Source organism: Hydractinia symbiolongicarpus, chromosome 10 (genome assembly GCF_029227915.1).
Source record: "Hydractinia symbiolongicarpus strain clone_291-10 chromosome 10, HSymV2.1, whole genome shotgun sequence".
Lineage (NCBI taxonomy): Eukaryota > Metazoa > Cnidaria > Hydrozoa > Anthoathecata > Hydractiniidae > Hydractinia > Hydractinia symbiolongicarpus.
Window position 1 is genome coordinate 23,356,541 of NC_079884.1, and position 6,534 is coordinate 23,363,074.

Below are 6,534 nucleotides of genomic sequence, written 5' to 3' on the forward strand. Positions count from 1 at the left end.
TAAAAATTAAAATAAACTTACTATGTCGTAGCGAAGCTCTTAGAAGAACTGTTTTTGATGGTTTTTGAAAAAGTTTACTTTATAAATAACTTATATATAAACTTTATTAACTCCTTTCTCTTCAAGCGCCTTCTTCCCAACCATCGTCCGCATGGTTTGTTACAAGGAATTGCATTTCGGGAATGTTCCGGGTGAGTTCGGGAAAGTGCGGGCGGTTTTGGGGGACAACCGCCAATTGTATTTGAAAAGTCGCCCGAACTCGCCCGTATATATGCGGGCGTTTACGGCTTATCGGCACCCTCTTTATGCATATACCGTCCTTTATTACGCGAATGTCTTAATTCCGTGATTTCACCTTTCTCTGTAACTTTTTCTTTTCACTGGCAAAAATGGATAGCTATGACATGATAATCTGTTGTTATCTTTAAAATCATTCATTAAATACCAAACAAACCCATATTATTATAAAACCAGAATATTTTTAAGAAAACAATTTTATTACCACTCGCTCTCCTCCTTATGCTCTCCTTCACAGACTCCCATTGGTAATTCACTTCACTAAGTTTTCCTAATGTCACGTCTGTTTTTTGAGCATCAGAGAAAAGATTTTATATAATCATAAAATAGATTTTATAGAAATAATTCCAGTGGATTTCTCATAAAAAAGCACATGAAGGAAATAAGGCGTAAATCACGGAATTAGGCTGGTATATATATATGCTACGTGACTAGCAAATGTTTACAAAAGTTAAAAAGTTGCAATGTTTGTGCACATGCCTAAGCATCTCTGCAGGTAAAAAATATAAACACTAATCTTATTAATATCCATTTTACCCTTTGGGAGTCCTGCTTTCTTACCTACACATGCACGGTGCCCATTATTCTCAAAATAAAACCAAAACCACTACATCACGCGGATGTTTACATTAGTTTAATGTCAATACCATTGTTATTATTATTAGTAAATCCATGACCGTAAATGATATTACTGTAAGTAAGTAAACCCCAACTAAGCCATGCCAGAGACTATAAAAGTGAATCATTCCTTTCTGTTTAACGTTCAGCATGAGAAAAGGATTGATATCCCACGCGGTTGTTAATTGAGCGGCTGTTGTTGCATGTCTTCCGTATAGCTCAAATGAGAGCTTTAAATGTACTAGGATCCCCTTTACAGGACCCTCATTGAAAGCAGTTCTATTAGGAAGTAAAAAGGCTATCCTGGGTAAATAATAGTAATAATAATAATGGCATTGCACTTCTAAGGCCATACCTTGAAAACAGCTAAAAATAACTAGGTAATTAGGGACCACTTGGGACATAAAAATGGGACCAGATTTATAGTGTAATATTTTTTAGTAATATTATTTTCCAAATTATGCACGGATTAAAAACTAAATAAAATTAAAATAAAAGTAAAAGCTTGGTGTTGTGAGGGGATCACAGGAAGTAGTCAGTTGAGAAACCAGTAAAAACACACGACTCCTGACTTTATTAATTCTTGCATTTAAGTAATACTCTCTATTGTAATGGACGTTAAGCCGAGAATGATGATGATGATGATGATGATGATGATTGTCAATATAATTAGTATATATATTTTAGATAGGTTCAAGACAATTGAAGAATTCTAAAAACTTTGAAAAAAATGTCATATGCATAGAAACATTTTGTCTCAGCAAAATTTTGCATTTGCCGTGTCCCGACATGAATTAGAAAGGCTGGTTCTGGAACGGGTTGGTTGACACAGCTTTAAGAATTGGCCTCATTTTGGTCTCAGATGGTCTCTAGTTACTCACATGTCAGTTATTTTTTATCTGATTTCTTGTTATTTGACCTTAAAGTTATAAGTGCATTGTAATCATCATCATCATTATTCTCGGCTTAACGTCCGTTTTCCATGCTAGCATGGGTTGGACGGGGTATATTAATGACCCTCTTCCAATCTGATCTAGACTGTGTTAGATCTAAACTCAATTTTCTCTGTATCAAGTCTGTGCTTATAACCTCCTGCCAAGTCTTTCTCGGTCTGCCTCTGGGCTTTGCCCCTGGAACTATCAAGTCTCTACGCTTTCTTACCCAATTATTCCCCTCCATTCTTTCCATGGCTTTGTTAATTTAAATGTAATTGACATTAAATTAATGTTATTGACGTTGTGCCGCCTAATTTGTTGATCAACATTGACACATGAAAATTATTACATCCTTTATGCCTGCTACAGATGGAATTGCCATGATTTTATGGGTTATTATGGGTTTATTCAAGCGAACTATGTAAAAACGGGAAAGTATGTTAAATAACTTTTATTTGGCTTTCAGAAACTTTAAACAGAATTTAAAAAAATCGCTCTAGAACGTAGGTAATTGACTTTTAAGCAGATAGTGGTACATTAGACAAATTTCAAGCTTCTGATGACGTCACAAAAAAAGAGCTGACATAAAAGAAAATTTTTGCTGCCATTTTGTTTCTTTCATGACGTACTCTAAGTGTGTGAAATTTTACAATTTAGAATTAGGGTTAAAGCACTGCCCAACAGTATATACAGGTCTGTGATGACATCATCAAATATTTTAAAATCAACTATTTCCATTTAGTGAATTTTTAATACGTTAATGATAGTGTGAACAGGTTTTTAAATTTCTTAAAAATTTTTTGGTATATAATGGGTAGATGGGTAGGTTTCTGACGCAATCAAAATTTCTTTAATTTGATCACTGCCCTGCTAAAATAATTGCACAAAGAATATGTTTTTATTTCTCATTTATTGAATTTAAATTAGTTAGTATATACATTAGTTTGTACCTTTAAGTTTAAAGGAGAGGAATATCTGACATCATCTCTTAGTTTTCAACCATTCCTTAAAAACCTATAATCCTAATTATTTTGATCAACTTTTTAAAATCAACGTTTTGTCAAATTTCTGCCAAAAAATATTTTATATATATGGTTGGGGGGCCATTCATATAGATGTCATGAAAATATATATTCATAAATGTTGGCTTCCCTAAAGAAATGGATTTTTTTAACTTGCATACCATTACCTTAATTCGATTTTTTAGATGGAAATAAATATCTTTTTATTATGGATATCCTATTTAACCTGGGAAACACATTTGCTAATCTAACTGATAGCATCGCCATTGGATTTTTCAAGTGTGTATTTTACTGTTTTCGGTTTGTGCAACTATTCGCAAACCTACTTGAAGGAATTGTCGAAGCCTTGAAAGCAATACTTTTACTTAATAACATTTTAGTTGGAAGTGTTTTAAGTTTTTTTAAATGGATAATCAATCTGGTTTGTCACACTAAAATAGACATAGAGTTTGCATTGCGTTACATAGCTGATGGCATTGTCAATGCACCGTCACAGACTAAACAATTTGTTTATTTTCTATGTTCTAACTTTGTTTACTTCATCAATTCATTTTCTTATATGGTTATCGACACTGTTGCAAAGATTTTATCTTTCCTGGGAAGCAAGTCTACGATTCTCATAGTAAACGTCGTGGAGTACCTACTTTCAACTATGGTGGATTTTATCATGGGGATAATATTCTATATATCCCATGTATGGAACAGCTTTTTTAAGCTTGAGAATTTTGCTTACGGTTTTTTATGCGCAGCAAATTTTACTGTGGACGCTACAGCGTATGTTGGGAATGGTTTGCTTAGCGTTCTTTTGTTTTTGTTCGAACCTATTACGAATATTTGCTCCAAGGTAGCAATGGTTTTAATTTGGAGTTGTAAGGGTTTGTGGAACGTTTTATTTACAGGTTTCAGTAGTTTTGGTGATATTTCACTGGAAATGTTATATTTGCCACACACAGCATTGTGCATTGTGTATGATACTCTAAAATCGTGGACTTTATACTTGTTGTCACCCTTACTTTCTGTTGTCCATATTTTACGTGTTATGTTGAAAGAACTGGAAGTGGAAAAGTTTTTATTTGGTATTACAATTATTGCATTTGCCTTTTCCGTAATTGTTTTTTGGGATTTCTTAAGACATGTGACTTGGAGTACTGTGCGAACAGCAAAGAGCTTTATTGCGCGGCAGTTTTATGGACACCAAAACAGACAAGCTGCTGGCAGGGTACCTGCTCAGAAGGTGGAAAGAAAAAAGAGAGAAGAGATGGAGCTGCCGTATTGTGCAGTGTGTCATGAAAATGTGAAGACTGTTGTGTTGATTCCCTGCAGGCATTTGTGTTTATGCCCAGATTGCGTTGATATAATACTGGATCAACCATACCATGCTCACAACTGTCCATTATGTCGAAAAAAGATTGAAGACTATATGGTTGTCTATACGTAGCTTTTTTAAGCTATTCCTCTATAATCTAAATATTGTACATATGAATCTTCTTTGACCCCCAAGTTTTAGTTAGAGTTAAGTCGACTATTTTTATTTTTATATATAGTTTAGTTATTATAAGCACACCTGTAAAAGTATTTTCTAAATAAGTTTAAAAGATATCGAGTTTTTTTATTATAGGGCATGCTTATTTAGCCTTTGTTCTAAGGTTATCTTAGGCATAGTGGGGTAACCTACTATCTTTGCGGAATACTTTTTTTTATTTAATTTTACGATTTCGCGAATCCAAACTATAAATAATTTTAGACTTCGCGGATGGATAATTTATTCAATTTCGCAAAATTTATTTTCGCAAATGGCTAAATATTATTACACAATTTGCATAATTAATGTTTTTAATTTTAGCACAAGTTCAAAATTTCATCAAATTGTTGAAAGTCATTTCGTCCCTTATCAACATTAGAGTCTATATCCCAATCAGATTCATCAAAGGAATTTTGATTTCTGCCATTAACGTAGTAGGGCTCTTAGGACCCGTGTCATTATGACGAGATGGCTTTACAACTGGAACAATTTCAACGATAGAAAAAGTAATTTTTTTATAAAGATTTTTTAAAAAAAAATGCGTTAAAATTCGCGAAAACATATGTTTTGAAAATAGCGAAAATGGCAATTAAGGCATTTCGCGATAAAAATAAAAATTCACGATAACGTAAAATTAAAATTCTTGCCAAAATTTATTCCAATAATGGCTTTTAAAACATGCGGAAATAAAAGACAAAAAAATAAAAGTCTTTTTTTAGAAAACATCTTCTTAGAAGTAATTAAGTAATGGAATACGCTAGTCGTACAATTTTTGGCGAGCACTAAATTTGACGATTTTGATCTGAAATCGCCAAATTAAGTGCTCACTAAATTTTGTTTTTTCCTCCGTCACCAAATTAAATACTCCCCAAATTGTCAAAATGCTTGCTATTTTTATTTTTTTATTTTTTTATCTTTCGTCAAATTCAAATGACTTTTTGTTTCAATACAAAGCATATTCTTGTTTTTTTTTTTATCTTTTCTGTCCTCTACTATGAAGCCTTTAATATAAAGTTTGTAACCAACATAAAAAATGAAAGAAAATTTTTCCATTGCCAAATTATATGCTCGCCAAAACTTGTACAAATAAGATAGTAACCTCTGCGAAAATTGACCCTAGCGTCTATTATTTCTTAAAGCATTTTCTGAATTCAAAGAACGTCTTCATCATATATCATTTGTGAGAAAATTTAGTGTAGTAGAATGTTATTCTAACTACTTTATTGTTTTAGAATTTTACATTGCGTTTCTTGTTCTGAATGAACGTGCAACTGTTGCGGCTGTTCAATAATAAAAATCTCAGTTATGCCTAAAGTGAATTAATTTTCGCAAATTTTATGAATTTCGCGATAAATAATTACCGTAAAAATTTTTAAAAAGCTAATTTAAAATTTACATTAATTTTTTTCTTCAGATTTACCTAGCATTTATATGATAGTTCATTCATTTAAAAAAGAGATGTGTAAATATCAACATTAGCCCTTATTTGTCTTAGAAACGGTATAAATTGAGGGAGTAAATGTTGTAAAATTCTTTTTTCGCTAAATTCTCTCTTCCGCTGTGTTGGCCAAAAAGTCTTAGTCTCAATAATTTCAGTTAAAATTATAGAGGAATTTCAAGTGAAATTATTATGATATGGTATGGTGGAATACCTCAAATCTCAATTTGAGTCAAAAAAGTTGTTTAAAGAATATTACCTTCTTCCTTGATCTTTTTGCGCAGCTAGAATTAAGTTTATTTTAGCAATTTTTTGTTGGTCCTATCTTATCCATTGTCGCAAAATATATGCGCCAACTACCTTAAGACTACTTACCCTAAGAGAAGGAGCTATAGCTCTTGTGGTAGTTAGTATGTGCAGAAACACTCTTATTGTCATTTATTTGAGAAAATTTTTTAAAATGCATAAAGCCTTTCAAGCATTAATTCCACATTTTCTTAGTGAAAAGTACCCATGGCATTTGGCTTTAAGAAAACACTGATAATAATTCTCAAATTGTCATCATTGATTTAGAAAATGAAACACCACAAACGTTATTGGCTGCCGAAATAGATAAAAAATATTGCGGGGATTTCTGTTGGGTACAATTTTGATAAGAGATAACTTTTGTCTCTCTCCATCCTCCTCCCCAGAGCTTTATAT

The 6,534-nt window shown here is 32.4% G+C and overlaps 1 protein-coding gene across 1 annotated transcript in view; it reads right to left on the reverse strand.

Annotated features, from left to right (window-relative positions):
• LOC130612521 (suppressor of SWI4 1 homolog) overlaps positions 1-6,534 on the reverse strand; it is a 29,992-nt gene that overhangs the window by 18,898 nt on the left and 4,560 nt on the right. The window lies entirely within an intron of this gene.